We start from the raw sequence: 20406 nt of genomic DNA on the forward strand, positions 1-20406 counted from the left end.
TTAAGAGATGCTAATATAACCCAGAATCTGTGAACAAGGCAAGAAGTCATTTGTAGATTATCAGGACACGTATTTCATATTTTTATAAATTTTTAATAGCTTAAGTAGCTAAAAGTACTTTTATAAACATGAAAATTCAACCATTTAATGCCTCTAGGATATGAGAAAAAGGTTAATGTTTAGGTCTTCCAATTTGGAATAAAAATATTGAGATGAAAAGCTAACCAATACAATATTGTAAAGTAATTAGCCTCCAATTAAAATAAATAAATTTAAATTAAAATAATAATAATAATTTTAAAAATGGAATGACCAGACAGAGGGACTGTCTTCCATTTCTTTGGCAGCCAACTGCTTGTGACTTAGGAGGAGATTTAGTAGCTCCCACATATTCCAGTGAGGGAAAAATAAAAAAAAAAAAAAAGAAAAGCTATTAAAAAAGACAGGTTTCCAGATTCTTAATTTGCTGCTATATCCTTAAGCTAATGGCTCTACATAGCAGTACTCATTCTAGGCAAAAACATAAGTATGATATTTGGTTTTGGGTCTTTCTGTATTTTCCTTTATCCACTCAGCAATCTTCATGTCCTTTCTGTGCTTCTCTCTTCCTCACTCAAATGGCCTAATGCTAAAAGATTTTTATTATGGTTTCTAAAGTGGACCAGAACCATACTCTATGACTTGCTCTCCACATTCCCACTTGAAAAATTACCCAAGTCCCATTCCAATAGGACTTTCTACAAAGTGTAATTTATAAAAGCAACCATATGACTTCAAAATCCCAGTTCTGGGAAAGTATGTGGCACAAACAAAAGTGCTAGTAGGTAAGACTAGATGTAGGAAGATAAAAGAGTGAGGTAAACAACTGTCCTAGTTTGCCCATTGCTGAGGCAAATTTCCTGGGACATGGGACTTCAGTGCTAAACCCAGAAAACTTCCAGGTGAACTGAAACAAGTCGTTTCAGTTGAGTTCAGTTCAGTCGCTCAGTCAAGTTGGACTCTGCGACCCCATGAATGACAGCATGCCAGGCCTCCCTGTTCATCAACAACACCCGGAGCTCACTCAAACTTACATTCATCGAGTCAGTGATGCCATCCAGCCATCTCATCCTCTGGCGTTCCCTTCTCCTCCTTCCCCCAATCCCTCCCAGCATTAGGGTCTTTTCCAATGAGTCAACTCTTCGCATGAGGTGGCCAAAGTACTGGAGTTTCAGCTTCAGCATCAATCCTTCCGATGAACACCCAGGACTGATCTCCTTTAGGATGGACTGGTTGGATCTCCTTGCAGTCCAAGGGACACTCAAGAGTCTTCTCCAACACCACAGTTCAAAAGCATCAATTCTTCGGTGCTCAGCCTTCTTCACAGTCCAACCTTCACATCCATACATGACGACTGGAAAAACCATAACCTTGACTAGACAGACCTTTGTTGGCAAAGTCATATCTCTGCTTTTCAATATGCTATGTACGTTGGTCATAACTTTTCTTCCAAGGAGTAAGTGTCTTAATTTCATGGCTGCAGTCACCCATCTGCAGTGATTTTGGAGCCCCCCCCAAAAACATCTGACACTGTTTCCACTGTTTCCCCATCTATTTCCCATGAAGTGGTGGGACCGGATGCCATGATCTTCGTTTTCTGAATGTTGAGCTTTAAGCCAACTTTTTTACTCTCCTCTTTCACTTTCATCAAGAGGCTCTTTAGTTCCTCTTCACTTTCTGCCATAAGGGTGGTGTCATCTGCATATCTGAGGTTATTGATATTTCTCCCGGCAATCTTGATTCCAGCTTGTGTTTCTTCCAGCCCAGTGTTTCTCATGATGTACTCTGCATATAAGTTAAATAAACAGGGTGACAATATACAGCCTTGACGTACTCCTTTTCCTATTTGGAACCAGTCTGTTGTTCCATGTCCAGTTCTAACTGTTGCTTCCTGACCGGCATATAGGTTTCTAATGAAGCAGGTCACGTGGTCTGGTATTCCCATGTCTTTCATAATTTTCCACAGTTTATTGTGATACACACAGTCAAAGGCTTTGGCATTGTCAATAAGGCAGAAATAGATGTTTTTCTGGAACTCTCTTGCTTTTTTGATGATCCAGCAGATGTTGGCAATTTGATCTCTGGTTCCTCTGCCTTTTCTAAAACTAGCTTGAACATCTGGAAGTTCACGGTTCATGTATCGCTGAAGCCTGGCTTGGAGAATTTTGAGCATTACTTTACTAGCATGTGAGATGAGTGCAATTGTGTGGTAGTTTGAGCATTCTTTGGCATTGCCTTTCTTTGGGATTGGAATGAAAACTGACCTTTTAGCCAGTCCTGTGGCCACTGCTGAGTTTTCCAAATTTGCTGGCATATTGAGTGCAGCACTTTCACAGCATCATCTTTCAGGATTTGTAATAGCTCCACTGGAATTCCATCACCTCCACTAGCTTTGTTCATAGTGATGCTTTCTAAGGCTCACTTGACTTCACATTCCAGGATGTTGGGCTCTAGGTGAGTGATCACACCATTGCCATTATCTTGGTCGTGAAGATCTTTTTTGTACAGTTCTTCTGTGTATTCTTGCCACCTCTTCTTAATATATTCTGCTTCTGTTAGGTCCATACCATTTCTGTCCTTTATCGAGCCATCTTTGCATGAAATGTTCCCTTGGTATCTCTAATTTTCTTGAAGAGATCTCTAGTTTTTCCCATTCTGTTGTTTTCCTCTCTTTCTTTGCATTGATCACTGGGGAAGGCTTTCTTATCTCTTCTTGCTATTCTTTGGAACTCTGCATTCAGATGCTTATATCTTTCCTTTTCTCCTTTGCTTTTCACTTCTCTTCTTTTCACAGCTATTTGTAAGACCTCCTCAGACAGCCATTTTGCTTTTTTGCATTTCTTTTCCATGGGGATGGTCTTGATTCCTGTCTCCTGTACAATGGCAGGAACCTCTGTCCATAGTTCATCAGGCACTCTATCTATTAGATCTAGTCCCTTAAATCTATTTCTCACTTTCACTGTATAATCATAAGGGATTTGATTTAGGTCATACCTGAACGGTCTAGTGGTTTTCTCCACTTTCTTCAATTTAAGTCTGAATTTGGCAATAAGGAGTTCATGATTTGAGCCACAGTCAGCTCCCAGTCTTGTTTTTGCTGACTCTACAGAGCTTCTCCATCTTTGGCTGCAAAGAATATAATCAGTCTGATTTCAGTGTCAACCATCTGGTGATGTCCATGTGTAGAGTCTTCTCTTGTGTTGTTGGAAGAGGGTGTTTGCCATGACCAGTGCATTCTCCTGGCAAAACTCTATTAGCCTTTGCCCTGCTTCATTCCATACTCCAAGACCAAATTTGCCTGTTACTCCAGATGTTTCTTGACTTCCTACTTTTGCATTCCAGTCCCCTATAATGAAAAGGACATCTTTTTTGGGTGTTAGTTCTAGAAGGTCTTGTAGGTCTTCATAGAGCCGTTCAAATTCAGTTTCTTCAGTGTTACTGGTTGGGGCATAGACTTGGATTACTGTGATACTGAATGGTTTGCCTTGGAAACGAACAGAGATCATTCTGTTGTTTTTGAGATTGCATCCAAGTACTGTTTTTCAGACTCTTGTTGACCATGATGGCTACTCCATTTCTTCTAAGGGATTCCTGCCCGCAGTAGTAGATATAATGGTCATCTGAGTTAAATGCACCCTTTCCAGTCCATTTTAGTTCACTGATTCCTAGAATGTCAATGTTCACTCTTGCCATCTTCTGTTTGACTACTTCCAATTTGCCTTGATTCGTGGACCTGACATTCCAGGTTTCTATGCAATATTGCTCTTTACAGCATTGGACCTTGCTTCTATCAACAGTCACATCCACAACTGGGTATTGTTTTTGCTTTGGCTCCATCCCTTCATTCTTTTTGGAGTTATTTCTCCACTGATCTCCAGTAGCATATTGGGCACCTACCAACCCAGAGAGTTCCCCTTTCAGTATCTTATCATTTTGCCTTTTCATGCTATGCGTGGGGTTCTCAAGGCAAGAATACTGAAGTGATTTGCCATTCCCTTCTCCAGTGGACCACATTCTTTCAGACCTCTCCACTATGACCCATCCATCTTGGGTGGCCCCACACAGCATGGCTTAGTTTCATCGAATTAGACAAGGCTGTGGTCCATGTGATCAGATTGGCTAGTTTTCTGTGATTGTGATTTCAGTGTGTCTGTCTTCTGATGCCCTCTCACAACACCTACCGTCTTACTTGGGTTTCTCTTAACTTGGACGTGGGTTATCTCTTCATGGCTGCTCCAGGAAAGAGCAGCCGCTGCTCCTTACCTTGGACAAGGGTTATCTCCTCATGGCCACCCCTCCTGACCTTGAATGTGGAGTAGCTCCTCTTGGCCCTCCTGTGCCTGAGCAGCCGCCGCTCCTTGGACGTGGGGTTGCTCCTCTCGGCTGCCTCCCATAACCTTGGCTGTGGGTAGCTCCTCTCGGCCGTCACCCCTGACCTTGGATGTGGGGTAGCTCCTCTCAGCCGCTCCTGTGCTGACACAGCCTGGCACTCTCAGTCGCCGCCCCTGACCTTGATCGAGGGGTAGCTCCTCTCAGTCGTGCTTCTGCACGGTCTGTTGCAGCCGGTTTACCCAAGGCATATTTTTTACAGTAAGCAAACAATTAAAAAAAAGAACAAATATTCATCAGTAGAGTAATAGTTGAGTAAATTAAGGGATGTCATTTTGTAGAGTATTACTTAGTTATTGAAAAGAATGAGGCAAATCTCATGTATTGAACAGAAAATATTCCTGCAAAGAATCATTAAATCCAAAATCAAGTATACAATAAAATGTCCAGTATAATACCATTTTTGCTATAGTTTCTTTTTTAAAAAAGGCAATGAAAGTAGAAAAGTGACATGATCAGATTTGCCTATTAGATCTAATCCTAAATGTGAAAATAACTTGGCATTTAAAAATCCAGTTTTGTATTGGATAACACAGGGGTAATCCACACATTTGGAAAGATCATTAGAGCAATTATTAATAGTTATTATTCCTCAGGCCTATGAATTTTGAAAAATGTATCCTAAATTCATGAAAAAAAATAGAGTAATCTAGAATAACTTGGGATTCCCTTGTGGATCAGTTGGTAAAGAATCTGCCTACAATGCAGGAAACCTGCATTCAGTTCCTGGGTCAGGAAGATCACCTGGAGAAGGAAATGGCAATCCACTCCAGTATTCTTGCCTGAGAAATTCCATGGACAGAGGAACCTGGCGGGCTACAATCCATGGGTGTCACAAGACTTGGACACGACTGAGTGACTAAACCACCACCATAATAACTTAGAATTACAGTGTCATACCAGAAAAGATGAATGTTCAAAAAAATGAATAGAAAAACAAAAGAATAATAGAATGAAAGCAAATAGGCATGATTCTCAATTTTTAAGTTAAGTGGCCTAAAAAAAAAATCCAAATGCAATTGCTAGTGATGGAAGCAGAGAGAAGGAGTAAAAACTTGTAAGATAATGCTTAGCTAGGAAATAAAAATGTTTAATAAATAAAGTTTAGAGCTGTTTGAGTTTCATGATAGTGCAGATCTTTGATATGAACAGATTCACTATATGACATATATAAAAATAAATAAAACTGATTTGAAAACTTTTTAGTAAGTAGATATAGTCACTGCAAAAATTGTGTTTTGTGAGTGAAATATGTTATAGAGGTATGCAATACTTTGGGGAGTTGTCAGTGTCTCAGGACTTCTTTCTTTTATATGCCAAAAGTCATCTATATACAGAAGGCAATAAGAATAAAAATTAACTATGGTACACCAAATGGGTAATGATGATTTTTATTGATTAATATGAATAAAAAATATTTTAACTTTTTCTTAATACTCTTCTGTTTTCCAACTGTACCTACAAATGAAATGTAGTCCTTTTATAATCAGAAACAACAACAACAAAATTAGTTATTAGCTTCTGTGCATCACTGGGGGGCTTTCCTCCTAGCTCAGTCAGTAAAGAATCTGTCTGCAACGCAGGAGACTGGGGTTCCATTCCTGGGTAGGGAAGATCCCCTGGAGAGGAAATGGCAACCCACTCCAGTATTCTTGCCTGGAGAATCCCATTAACAGAGGAGCCTGGCAGGTTATAGTCCATGGGGTCACAAGAGTCAGACACGACCTAGCGACTAAATCACCATCCATCACTGGAAAAGGATTTCCACTGTGTGGAAAAGGATTGTGTTAATGCAATGTTGGTGAGAGTGTAATGCAGAGGAACAAAACTTGCCACCCTAAAATGCTCTTCAGGCTGTAGATTATTTCAAGCTGAAAACGAGCAGGGCCCAAAAGACTCAGGAAGAACCTTAGACATTCCTCCTAACTGTGTAAAGAATGTAGAGAAAGCCAATTCCAAGAAGTGAGATATTATTAATACCATAGATAACTACAGTAAAACTACATGGGTTAGACAAGGAGGAACCTAGAAAAGTCTGTTAAAATTCCTATCTGGGTCTCACTGCTTTTGTTGTTGTTGTTGTTCAGTCAACTCTTTGTGACCATTGTTTCTGTGATGGAGTAGCCATCATAGTCAACAAAAGAGTCTGAAATGCAGTACTTGGATGCAATCTCAAAAACGACAGAATGATCTCTGCTCGTTTTCAAGGCAAGCCATTCAATATCACTATAATCCAAATCTATGCCCTGACCAGAAATGCTGAAGAAGTTGAAGTTGAATGGTTCTATGAAGACCTGCAAGACCTTCTAGAACTAACACCCAAAAAAGATGTCCTTTTCATTATAGGGGACTGGAATGCAAAAGTAGGAAGTCAAGAAATACCTGGAGTAACAGGCAAATTTGGCCTTGGAGTACAGAATGAAGCAGGGCGAAGGCTAATAGAGTTTTGCTAAGAGAACACAATGGTCATTGTTTCTGTAAGGCCCAGCAAACATTTGTTTACCAAACATTTGCTTTTTAATTTCCATGTCAATTGCCTTACTCCCCCTTGAAGTCTTAAACCACTACCCCCAACATCCTCTTTTGTTTTTAGCTGAAAATGGTATAAAGGTGAGGGTTTCAGCCTTTTTGGCAAGTTACTCAGTTCTCCTGGGTCTCTTCCATCTATACATGTTATTAAACTTTTGTTCAATTTTCTCCTGTTGATCTGTCTCATGTCAATTTCATTCCTAGACCAGCCAGAAGAACCTTGAAATGTAGAGGAATTTTTTTTTTTTCCTTCTTGACAGTAAATAGGTGACCCCTTTTTAGAAGGCAATTAGCTGTATCAATAAAATGTTTTAGCTTGAAAATCTTCAATCCAGCAATTTCACTTTTCTGTGTGGATATCTGTATATATAAGGACAATTACTGTAGCATTATAATAGCAGAACTTTGAACAAACCATATTCATCAATGGGTTATTGGTTAAATGTAAGCTGTGTATCATTGGAAGGACAGATGCTGAAGCTGAAACTCTACTTTGGACACCTGATGCAGAGAGCCAACTCATTAGAAAAGACCCTGATGCTGGGAAGATTGAGGGCAAAAGAAGGTGGCGACAGAGAATGAGATAGTTGGAGTCCATCACTACTGATCACCAACTCAATGGACTTGAGTTTGAGCAAACTCTGGGAGATAGTGAAGGACAGAGAAGCCTGGTGTGCTTCAGTCCATGGGGTCACAAAGAGCCAGACACAACTTAGCGACTGAACAACACCAACAACAATATACTAAGGAATAAAGGGAAGACAATTAAAAGAATAGGTAAATAATGACATGGAAGGCTGTCCATGGTATGTGGTTGAATGAAAACGAATTGCAGAATAATGTATTTGTAACCTTATTCCTTATATGTGTACATGTACACAAACATATTTGCATGAGCATAGAAAAAGTCTTGCCTGGAGAATCCCAGGGACGGGGGAGTCTGGTAGGCTGCCGTCAGTGGGGTTGCAGAGTCGGACACGACTGAAGTGACTTAGCAGCAGCAGCAGGAGCAGCAGCAGCAGCAGAAGAAAAAGTCTAGAGATATAGAAATGAAACTGTTCTGTTAAAACAGTGGTTACTTCTGTAAAGGTTAGGGGAAGGGTGGAGAGAGGCTTTCACTTTATATATTTATGTATTGCTTAAGATTTTCTTTTTTAGTCATAAACATGTAAAATCTTGTTAAAAAAGGAGTTTTATCCTGAAAAAGAAATCATTACACATGCGCACGTGCACACACACACACACACACACACACATACACACAATCAGAAAACTCTTTCACATTAAAGTGTTAGAAGTTGATTGGAACCATAAAATTTGACCTGAGGAATCAGATGCAATTTAGCTGATGGTCTCCAGAAATGCAAAATCCTACCACCAAGGAATGAATGAATGACTGAATGGCATTTTAGATTTGGCACAGTAGAAAAAAGAGGTGAACAGTTTTGGGTGAACTGAGGGCAGAGAGTGTTCCTAGTGTTTCCACATTATATCACAACACGTGAAAGACAACAAACATATTCTCTCAAAGGGTTTAGGGAATCATAGGCTATATTATATAATTTATTTTCAGGGCTAGTTCCAGGAAACCACTCTAAAGTCTTATGTACTGATTCCAGCCAGGTCTCTAAAGGACTTCCAGGATGACCAGTAAAGTCTAATAACATGGCTAAATTTTCCATTGAATTGAACCTAAATATTTCAATAGATAGCCCTATAACAACATGGTTTTCAATATGTACATTCTTCATGGAACATTATGCTGTGAGTTCCTATTAATTAAATTTAACCTAGACAACACTTATCAGCACACCACCTTCACTCTCTGCTACCAAAAAAGAGAAAAGAGAAAAGAAAAAAAGATGGCTGCAATTTGCTCAGACATCCTGGTTTTGTTGAAATGATTTTAAATCCTTTGTTTCTTAATCGATACTTTCCCCATAGTAATTAAAGTATGGCAATAAATAAGGATGAAGCCTTTTATATTACTTGACAATGACAGGGTCAGGCTCTCAATCTCAAATTCATCAGCTTGAGATGAGAAGCAGCAGCACAACGGGGGAAACCCATCTGTCTTTATTAAGACTTGGCACCAATAGAGAAAAGCTCATTTAGTAAATGGCAGTTCCCATTCTGCAAAGCGACAGAAAATTTACTGCACTGTCAGCAGGAAAAAAAATAATCCACTCAGAGAAAGTTGTTATATTCAGTTCATTCGCTCAGTTGTGTCTGACTCTTTGCGACCCCATGGACTGCAGCACTCCAGGCTTCCCTGTCCATCACCAACTCCTGGAGTTTACTCAAATTCATGTCCACTGAGTCGGTGATGCCATCCACCCATCTCATCCTCTGTCATCCCCTTCTCCTCCCACCTTCAATCTTTCCCAGCATCAGGGTCTTTTCCAATGAGACAGTTCTTAACATCAAGTGGCCAAAGTATTGGAGTTTCAGCCTCAGCATCAGTCCTTCCGATGAATATTCAGGACTGATTTCCTTTAGGATGGACTGGTTGGATCTCCTTGCAGTCCAAGGGACTCTCAAGAGTCTTCTACAACACCACAGTTCAAAAGCATCAATTTCTTTGGCCCTCAGCTTCCTTTATAGTCCAACTCTCACATCCATACATGACTACTAGAAAAACCATAGATTTGACTAGGTAGACCTTTGTTGGCAAAGTAATGTCTCTGCTTTTGAATATGCTGTCTAGGTTGGTCGTAACATTTCTTCCAAGGAGCAAGCGTCTTTTAACTTCATGGCTGCAGTCACCATCTGCAGGGATTTTGGAGCCCGAGAAAATAAAGTCTCTCACTGTTCTCATTGTTTCCCTATCTATTTGCCATGAAGTGATGGGACCAGATGTCTTGATCTTCGTTTTCTAAATGTTGAGTTTTAAGTCAACTTTTCAATCTCCTTTTTCACTTTCATCAAGAGGCTCTTTAGTTCTTCTTCACTTTCTGCCATAAGGGTGGCATCATCTGCATATCTGAGGTTACTGATATTTCTCCCAGCAATCTTGATTCCAACTTGTGCTTCTTCCAGCCCAGCATTTCTCATGATGTACTCTGCATATAAGTTAAATAAGCAGGGTGACAATATACAGCCTTGACATATTCCTTTCCCAATTTGGAACCAGTCTGTTGTTATATTAGAGAGATTTAAAGAGAAAGCATTTTACTGATATTACAGAGGATAAAAATTTCTACCTAATAATACATAGCAAAGTAGAAAAAATGAGTAAATAAAAAGCTAGGTCATTGTTCATAGTGCCTTTCCCTTCCCTAACACACTTATCTTCTAGACCTATTCCTATCTTTTCCATCATTTATGGCTAGAAATAAACCCCAGATCTACCCAAAGCCCTTCCTAATTTCAATCCAAACTAATTTCATCTTCCTGCCACCAGATTCTTTTAATGGGCATAATTTAGTACACTAAATTTACTATGTATTTTCATCCTCTAATTATTCAAGTACTGGTTTGCTCTGCCCAACTAGGTTTCAAGCTCCTTGTGGAATGTTTAAGACACCTTAGCACTTGGAAGGGTGCTAGGCAAATAATAAGTGTTCAACAAATGCTTGATAATGAAATTTTTTCTGCTCTAAATCTCATTATCTATGATGACCATCTTCATTAGACAAGAAACTGGAAAAAAAAAAAAAAACCAATAGCTCAATTTCTTAAATAATTCAAAAGTATTTACCAAAGTAATACATACCCAAGGTTAAAACATAATAGAATAAAGGAGGGCTTACAGTGCAAAGCAACGGATATCTGTTCCACCACACCACATCTCATATTTATGTACCCACCCCCACCCAGGACAGCCCCCTCTATTTGTTTGGCTGTTTCTTCTTGTAGTTACCTCCTATAATTCTAAAAGATACATGCACCCCAATGTTCACTTTAGCACTGTCCACAGCCAAGTCATGGAAGCAATCTAAATGTCCATTGATTTTTTTTTTTAGTGAATAAAGAAGATGTAGTATACATTTACAATGGAATATTACTCAGCCATAAAAAGAATGAATTAATGCCATTTTCGGGAACATGGATGGACCTAGAGATTATCATACTAAGTGAAGTAAGCGAGACAGAGAAAAACAAGTATCATATAATGTTGCTTATATGTGAAATCTAAAAAAAAAAAAGAAAGATACAAATGAATGTATATACAAAACAGAAATAGATGAAAACAGACTTATGGTTAACAAAGGGGAAAGGGGTGGGGGCAAGATAATATTAGGAGGTTAACATATACACACTACTATATATAAAGTAGATAACCGATAAGGACCTACTGTATAGCACAGGGAACTAAACTCAGTATTTTGTAATAATCTATATGGGAAAAGAGACTTCCCTCATAGCCCTGTCAGTAAAGAATCTGCCTGCAATGCAGGAGACCCTGGTTCGATTTCTGTGTTAGGAAGATCCCCTGGAGAAGGAAATGGCAACCAGTATTCTTGCCTGGAGAATCCCATGGAGAGAGGGGCCTGGCAAGATTTGGACACGACTTAGTGACTAAACAACAACCATATGGGAAAAGAATCTGAAAAAGAATATATATACATAACTGAATCACTGTGCTATACACCTGAAAATAACATGACATTGTAAATCAACTAGACTTTAATTCAAATAAAGAACACCAAGGTCAATATCATTCTCATTTCTTTGTAGGTTACTATTTTCTCTCTGGAAGCTTTGACGATATCTTTATACTTTTTACTCTGATATTTCATAAGAATATACTCTGAAAATTTCTTTGATAATTCTCTCTACTTTGTTCTCTCTTGAATTACTATTAGTCAAATGTTGAATCTCCCTAATTTTCCTTCTGTATATCATGTTATTTTCTATCTCATTTTCCTTCTTTTAGTCTTTCTGTGCTTTCTTTTATATTTCCTCAACTCTTCCAACTTCCCTTGAATTACATCTCAATAATCATATTTTTAATTTAATTTTTTTGTTTGACCTCTTATTATTTATTTTCAGATATCCTATTTCTGTTATATAAATGAAATGTTTCCTTGAATCTCTCTGAGTTTACTAATTAGAGTGTTTTGCCTCTCTTCTCTCTTTTGTCTCTCAAGAGCCCTTGATTTTTTTTTTTTCTATCTGTACATCATTCTTTCATGTTGAAAGTTTTCCTTAAATATTTGGTGATCATTGATTCTTTTGTTCACATGGAAGAATGAGACAGTAAAAAAAAGTGGGAACTTCATATACATGAATAGGGAGCTAGTCATTTTGTTGTTGGATTTTCTAAATGCAAAAAAATGTGGAGGCCTTTTCTCTTGGACCTCTCAATCTCTTTAAAGAATAACGTCAATTTTTGGAGCTCATGGAGGATATTTCTGACTACAAGGTATTCTGTCTACCTAACTGGGTGGGGGGTGGGTAATGGAGGAATCTATAAAAATGACTTATTAAAAAAATCTATAATAATTTATCCCTTCTCCAACCCTTATGCCTTACATCTCACTCATTCTTTTTTTTCAAATGTAGCATTTATGCAGAGAAGGGTGACTTTGTCTTTCACTGTAACACCCCCTCTGCAAGTATTGTAAACTGTAGCTTCTTCTATACTACTTTGTCAGTTCCTACACCTCCATCTGCTTTCCAGCTTTTATCCAAGTTTCATCCACTAATGGCTCCTTTTCCATTCTCTTCAACATCATGAATTTATATCTTTTGCATTCTTTTGCTATCTTGAGATGAAGAGGTAATATATGTATGTAATCAATCTGCTGTCTTTAATTTATTGAATTGCATAAATCTGTTTTTTGTTTTGTTTCTTTTTGGCCATGCTGCACAGCTTGCAGGATCTTAGGCCCCCATCCAGGGATTGAACCTGGACCCTTGGCAGTGAAAGTGCCAGGTTTTGACCACTGGACCACCAGGGAACTCCCTATAAACCTGTTTTGATTTAAGTTTGAGCTCTCACTTTGCTATTTACTTTATTTCTTCTGGAAGTATCATATATATTGCTGTGATGACATTCAGTTGATTTAGTAATAAAAGCCCATTTTATAGGATACTGAAACATTAGAACAGTGAACTTCAATATAGTCCCTTTTTAAGCATTATTTTATTTTTCAGCTTTGTTAAGATGTAAATAACATATACCTTTCATGTATCACAGGCTTAGCATGGTGAAGGGGCTTGAGTAACTCAAAGAACCTATGCCATGCAGGGCCACCCACGATGTCCAATGGGTCATAATGAAGACTTCTGAGGAGGCTTTACAAATAATTGATGAAAGAAGAGAAATGAAAGGCAAGGGAGAAAAGCAAAGATATACCCAACTGAATGCAGAGTTCCAAAGAATAGCAATGAGATGTAAGAAGGCCTTCTTAAGTGAACAATGCAAAGACATAGAGGAAATTAATAAAATGGGAAAGACTAGAGATCTCTTCAAGAAAACTGGAGATATCAAGGGAATATTTCATGTAAGGATGGGTACAATAAAGGACAGAAATGGTAAGGACCAAACAGAAGCAGAAGAGATTAAGAAGTTTCAAGAATATACAGAAGAACTATACAAAAAAGGTCTTAATGACTTGGATAACCACAATGGTGTGGTCACCACATACAGCCATATATCCTGGAAAGTGAGGTCAAATGGGTCTTAGGAAGCATTACTAAGGACAAAGCTAGTGGAGATGATGGAATTCCAATTGAGCTATTTCAAATCCTAAAAGATGATGCTGTTAAAGTGCTGCACTCAATATGTCAGCAAATTTGGAAAACTCAGCAGTGGCCACAGGACTGGAAAAAGTCAGTCTTCATTCCAATCCCAAAGAAAGGCAATACCAAAGAATGCTCAAACTACTGTACAATCGTGCTCATTTCACATGATAGCAAAGTAATGCTCAAAATCCTTCAAGCTAGTCTTCAACAGTTATGTGAACCAAGAACTTCTAGATGTACAATTTGGATTTCGAAGAGGCAGAGGAACCAGAGATCAAATTGCCAACATTTGTTGGATCTTGGAGAAAGTAAGGGAATTCCAGGAAAACATCTACTTCTGCTTCATTGACAATGCTAAAGCCTTTATGTGAATCACAACAAACTGTGGAAAATTCTTAAAGAGATGGGAGATCCCTTACCTGTCTCCTGAGAAAATTGTATGTGGGTCAAGAAATAAGTTAGAACTGGACATGGAACCACTGGTTCAAAATTGGGAAAGGAGTACAACAAGGCTATATATTGCTACCCTGCTTATTTAACTTATATGCAGAGTACATCATGGGAAAAGCCGGACTGGATGAATCACAAGCAGAAATCAAGATTCCTGGGAGAAATATCGACAAGCTCAGATATGCAGATGATACCAGTCTCATGGCAGGAAGTGAAGAGGAACTAAAGAGCCTCTTAATGAAAATGAAAAAGGAGAGTGAAAAAGCTGGCTTAGCAGTCAGACAAGTGCAGAGACATTTCTGGAAGTAACATTGCAATGACTGGCCAAGGAGAACTCCAAGTTCAGTTCAAACATGTTTTGGTTGGTGAAGGTGTTATTGGAAAAACTACATTTGTGAAACATCATCTGGTGAATTAGAGAAGCATGTAGCTACCTTGGGTGTTGAGGTCCATCCTCTTGTGTTCCATACCAACAGAGGACCGATTAAGTTCAATGTATGGGATACAACTGGTGAGGAGAAATTTGGTGGACTGAGAGATGGCTATTACATACAAGCTCGGTGTGCCATTCTAATGTTTGCTGTAACATCAAGGGTTGCTTACAAGAATGTGCCTAATTGGTATAGAGATCTGGTACGAGTGTGTGAGAACATTCTGATTGTGCTGTGTGGCAACAAAGTGTGTATTATGGACAGAAAGGTTAAGGCAAAGTCAATTGTCTTCCACCGAAAGAAGAATCTTCAGTACTATGACATTTCTGCCAAAAGTAACTACAGCTTTGAAAAGCCCTTCCTCTGGCTTGCTAGAAAACTGATCGGAGACCATTACCTGGAGTTTGTCACCATGCCTGCTCTTGCCCTGCCAAAGTGGTCATGGACCCAGCCTTGGCAGCACAGTACAAGCACAATTTACAGGTTGCTCAGACAACTGCTCTCCCGGATGAAGATGATGACCTGTGAGAAAGTGAAGCTGGGGCCCAGCATCAGAAGTCCAGTTTTATTCGCAACTGTTCTGTGATGTCAGTGGTGCAGCATGTTTGCTACTGTATTACATAGCTAAACAGAACATATGCTTAATCTTTGGATGCTGAAGGAGATGGATGGGCTTTGGACTGAATGTGGCAGTTTAAAAAAAAACCTTCATTTTTTTGGACCTGGATATTTAGGTGTTTTGGAACACAGCTGTTTCCTCCTTGCATTTCAAATATAAGACTGCTATAGTCACATGACAATATTGAGAGGTGGAATCTTGTTTGTTACTGTCATTCCCATTCTTTTTCGTTTAGAATCAGAATAAAGTTGTATTTCAAATATCTAAAAAAAAAAAAAAAAGCTGGCGTAAAACTCAACATTCAAAAAATTAAGACCGTAACATTCAGTCCCATCTCTTCATGGCAAATAGATGGGGAAAAAGTGGAAGCAGGGACAGATTTGCTTTTCTTGGGCTTTTCTTGGACTACAAGAAGATCAAAACACTCAATCCTAAAGTAAATCAGCCCTTAATGTTCATTGGAAGGATTGATGCTGATGCTCCAGTACTTTGGCCACAATGCAAAGAGCCTACTCACTGGAAAAAATTCTGATGCTGGGAAAGATTGAGGGCAGGAGAAGGGGAGCAATAGAGGATGAGATAGATAGCAGCACCACTTGAACAAACTCCAGGAGATAATAGGGAAGCCCAGTGGGGAAGCCCGGTGTGCTACAGTCCATGAGGTTGCAAAGAGTTAGACATGATTTAGCGACTGAACAACAACAGACTGATACATAACATGTGAAGTGTAAGGTGTACAATGTGAAATACATGTGTGTGTGTGTGTGTGTGTGTTAGTCTCTAAGTTGTGTCTGATTCTTTGTGACTCCATGGACTGTAGCCTGCCAGGCTCTTCTGTCCATGGAATTCTCCAGGCAAGAATACAGGAGCGGGTAGCAATTTTCTTCTCCAGGGGATTTTCTAGGGATAGAACTCAGGTCTCTTGCATTGTAGGCAGATTCTTTACCATCTGAGCCACCAGGGAAGCCCCAATGTGTGTGTGTGTGTGTGTGTGTGTGTGTGTGTGTGTGTGTATGTGTGTGTGTGTGTGTGTATGTATAAGCACCAATATATCATTCAAAAAACAAAGATCATGACATCTGCTCCTATCACTTCATGGCAAATAGATGGGGGAAAACCTGGAAACAGTCTCAGATTTTATTTTCTTGGGCTCCAAAATCAATGCAGATGGTGACTGCTGCCATGAAATTAAAAGACACTTGTTCCTTGGAAGCAAAGCTATGACAAACCTAGACAGTGTGTTAAAGAGCAGAGATATTACTTTGCTGACAAAGGTCTGTATAGTCAAAGCTTTGGTTTTTCCAGTAGTCATGTATGGCTGTGGGAGCTGGACCCTAAAGAAGGCTGAGCACTGAAGAACTGTTTCTTTCAAACTGTGGTTTTGGAGAGGACTCTTGAGAGTCCCTTGGACTGCAAGGAGATCAAACCAGTCAATCCTAAAGGAAATCAACCCTGAATATTCATTGGAAGGACTGGTGCTGAAGCTGAAGCTCCAACACTTTGGCCATGATGGAAGGAGCCAATTCATTGGAAAAGACCCTGATGCTGGGAAAGATTGAGAGCAAGAGGAGAAGTCAACAAAGGATGAGATGGTTGGATGGCATCACTGACTCCAAGGACATGAGTTTGAGCAAAGTCAGGGAGATAGTGAGTACAGGGAAGCCTGGCGTGCTGTAGTTCATGGGGTCACAAAGAGTTGGACATGACTTAGCAACTGAAAAACAACAGCCATATAAGTTTATAAATAAATATACATATACATATATATATATATGTTTAAGGTGTACCATAAGAGTATGATGTGAAATATACATGCATGGCAGACTTTAAGGTGAGCATTTCCAAGGGGTAGCTGCTACATGGCTAACCTAGCTTTCCAAACCATGGGGAAAATAAAAATCCACCAAATAATCAATTTAAAACATTGACAGATTTAATCTGTACTTAGTAAACTCATTTGGCCAAGGTCATCAATATGAGTGGTGAAAATAGGAGCAGTACTTGGACCAATCACCATATGTAATCCAAGTCAGAGAGTACTATTATCTCATTATAAATCTATAACAAGAAGGTAAGAAATTACATTATCATAGTGCTAGAGCTTAGCTACCGAGGCTGCTGAGGCTGGGGGTGGGGGGATCCTTCTTGTAAAAAAAGAAATAAGCAAGCTCTGAATTTGAGTAGCTTGAGCTAGGTTTTACTGGGTTAAAGGGTTATTTTTAAAAGGGAGAATTAGAATTCTAATCATGACAATCCAACATTATCGATTCACTTTTTTATTTTTAAGGTCTTGCAAGCCCTTCTAGAACTTTGACATTTTTTCCCCCAGGGGAATCAGAAGTGAGCCAGAAAGAGCTGCTGATTTGCAGAAAGTAAGAAGTGGATCTTAGATAGAAACAGCTTTAGTACCAGGGCAGAAGTATGATACAGTGGTTAGGAGCATAGGTTTAGACTCAGGCACACCTGGGTTAAGATTTTAAGCTCCATCACTTACTAGTTGTGTGATATTGAACAAAGTATTTAACCTCTGTAAAATTCAGTTTTCCCTTCTGTAGTTTCTAAAGTGAACTAAGCTCTGTCAAGCTTTGGTGCCTCTGGATAGGCAACACCCTCTGCCTTGAATAACACTCACCTCCTGTAACCCTGACCAATTCTTACTCATCCTTCAGATCTCTAATCCATATTGCCACTTCCAGGAAGTCGCAGTTCTCTAGAGTTAGGTAATGCTCTCCTGTATCTCCTCCCCAAGGATCCTAAATACAACTTCAAACATAAGAAATGTATGATAATTGGTGGTTTTAAAAAATTTGTTTCTTCCACACATTAGGAGCCAGCAAACAAGGGCCTGTGGGCTAAATATGACCTGTGACCTCTTTTTAGCTCCCAAGAATGGTTCTGCATTTTTATAGAATTGATTTTTTAAAAAAGAAGAATATGCAACAGAGATCTTAAGTGTCCCTCAAAACCTAAAATATTTACTATCTGGCCCTTTACGGAAAAAGTTCAGCATTTGCTGACCCCTGCCATAGATCATAAACAATTTGAGGGTAAGGACTATTTTTCATTTCATAGTATGTCCTGTTCTTAGCACAATGCCTCACACATAGGCATTCAGATATTCACTGAATGAAGGAATGAATTAACGTTTATAACCAGCATTTTTTAAAGTATAATTAATGATAGAATCAAAACACAACTTTATTTTGTCTCCCAATGTCCAATAAAATATACTCCTTTGGTATAAAATTTCTCTGACCTTGGATGGAAACTTGGACAAGGCCTATGACTTTTCTGTTCATTCCTTCAAGAATAAACAGTCTTAAAATCACTCGAAATCACAAAACACAGTCTTGATTCAGTAATCAGGACATATTCAGTCTAAGATATTAATCAAACTCTTCAAGTTTTACTAAGAAATAAGGTCTGCCCTCCCACCCCACACTGAGGCCTATAGGTGTTGGCCATCTGCCTTTGAAGAGGGGGATGATAGCTTTTCTTCTTTCTCTTCCCACTTGCCAGCTCTGATTTGGACCCTCACCAAGGTGGAAGCAGGAAGAAGGACAAGAGGTAAAGGGATTGGTCATTTCTTCTTTGGTAGAAGAAATGGCTTCCTACTCTCTAGGTCTCTGGATCTTCTTTGGGTTCTTCAAATGTCCTCATGACTGAGGATCACTCAGCAATACTATTTGGGAGACCTGGGTTTATAATTTATATCCAGGTTGGTAGTTTACAGCTCTTCCCTCCACCCCTAGGAATCCAACAGTTATCTCCAGCCTTTTTTTTTTTTTTTTTTGCTAGGTTCTCTACATCTAGGTGGTTCTAATAGACTGTGTCCAGTGTGACCCCACATTTGTTCTCCCTATCTCTAGCATGGCACCCTTTTGATTGATTCCCAGGAAATCCTCAAACATCCCTTGCCTGATAAATTCTTGGAATGCTGGCCAGTCCCAACACAGTCAACCCTATCCTCCTGCCAATGACCATGTTCGCTTTCTCGGAATATGCAGCTCCAATTCTCGGCCTCTACTGCAGAGAACGTATGTCAAGCTCTCTGAGTGGTCTGGAGAAATCCCTCTCCCTACTGTTGAGGTGAAGGAGGTAATACCTCCACCATGCCAGCATTCCTGTAGAAGGTGGAGTGGAGTCTTAGCCTGCCAACAGATCTCTTCAGAGACGTGTTTTCACAAGTTTTCCCCCCACTCTCCTCCACAATGAGACTTCTTTTAATTTCTTGGACTCTGTTCTGGAACATTTCCTTTGTAAATTCTATATATCATGATCTGGCTTTGGAATTTCCCATCTATTGTAGGCCATCTATGTCTTTCTGGAAATTTAAATTTTAATATCATGTTACCTAAGCCTTTTTTTTTTCTTTTTTTTTTTAATTTTATTTTATTTTTACCTAAGCCTTTTTTTTTAATTAGGTAGGAAACATTAGACTATCTCTAATGATCTCCAGTTATATTCAAGTAACTTCATTCTTTACTGAGCATCTACCATGTAGTTTTAGAGATGTTTTCTCTTCTAATACTCATGAAGAGAGTTTTCCCCTTCCTTTAAAATAATAAAACTAAGAAATTAATTGACTATCTCAAGGTAACCCAGAAAATACAGATTAAAGGTGAGGCTGAAACCTAGGTCTATCTGATTTCAAAATCCATCATCATTTCATTACAACATGATCTTCAAACTTGTTCACCAAATTATTCCAAATGGCAGAATAGAATGAACGTATATCCCTGGAGAAGTCTGGCTAGCCCAATGAAGCACCACTGCAAGTGCAATATTTCTCTGAAGTCTCATGCTTGGTAAAAAAAAGTGTATACAACATTTGGATTTTATTCCACAATATGGTTTCATTGTTATATAAACTATCTTGAAAATTATCACTCAAATTGCCTATGTTCTTCCTATCTGAAATTTCAAGTAAAATTGATCCTCTCGAAAAATGCTTCATGTTTACCCTGTAGTTTCATGAATCTTGAGCATACTACTCCAGTTTTCCATATTCCAGTTTTCCTACTCCACAAGGTATTAGACTATGCTGGTGATTTCAAGGAGAGTCTTAACCCATTGTAAGTGCTAGAATGAGGGAAATGAAAAGATAAAAGATGCAAGATTTGTTAAAGAGAATTTGGGGAAAAGGAAAAAGCACTGCAGTAATTTCTTAAAAATTGGTATTATACATTATTATGCTATTATTATTATGAAATTGAAAGTGTTAGTTGCTCAGTCTTGTCCATCTCTTTGCAACCC

At 38.9% G+C, this 20406-nt stretch overlaps 1 protein-coding gene and 1 pseudogene across 1 annotated transcript in view; one reads left to right on the forward strand and one right to left on the reverse strand.

Moving 5' to 3' along the window:
• Nucleotides 1-20406, reverse strand: part of DCX (doublecortin) — a 403487-nt gene that overhangs the window by 223920 nt on the left and 159161 nt on the right. The window lies entirely within an intron of this gene.
• LOC102275922 (GTP-binding nuclear protein Ran-like) lies at nt 14417-15059 on the forward strand (annotated as a pseudogene).

This window comes from Bos mutus, chromosome X (genome assembly GCF_027580195.1).
Source record: "Bos mutus isolate GX-2022 chromosome X, NWIPB_WYAK_1.1, whole genome shotgun sequence".
In the NCBI taxonomy this organism is placed as follows: domain Eukaryota; kingdom Metazoa; phylum Chordata; class Mammalia; order Artiodactyla; family Bovidae; genus Bos; species Bos mutus.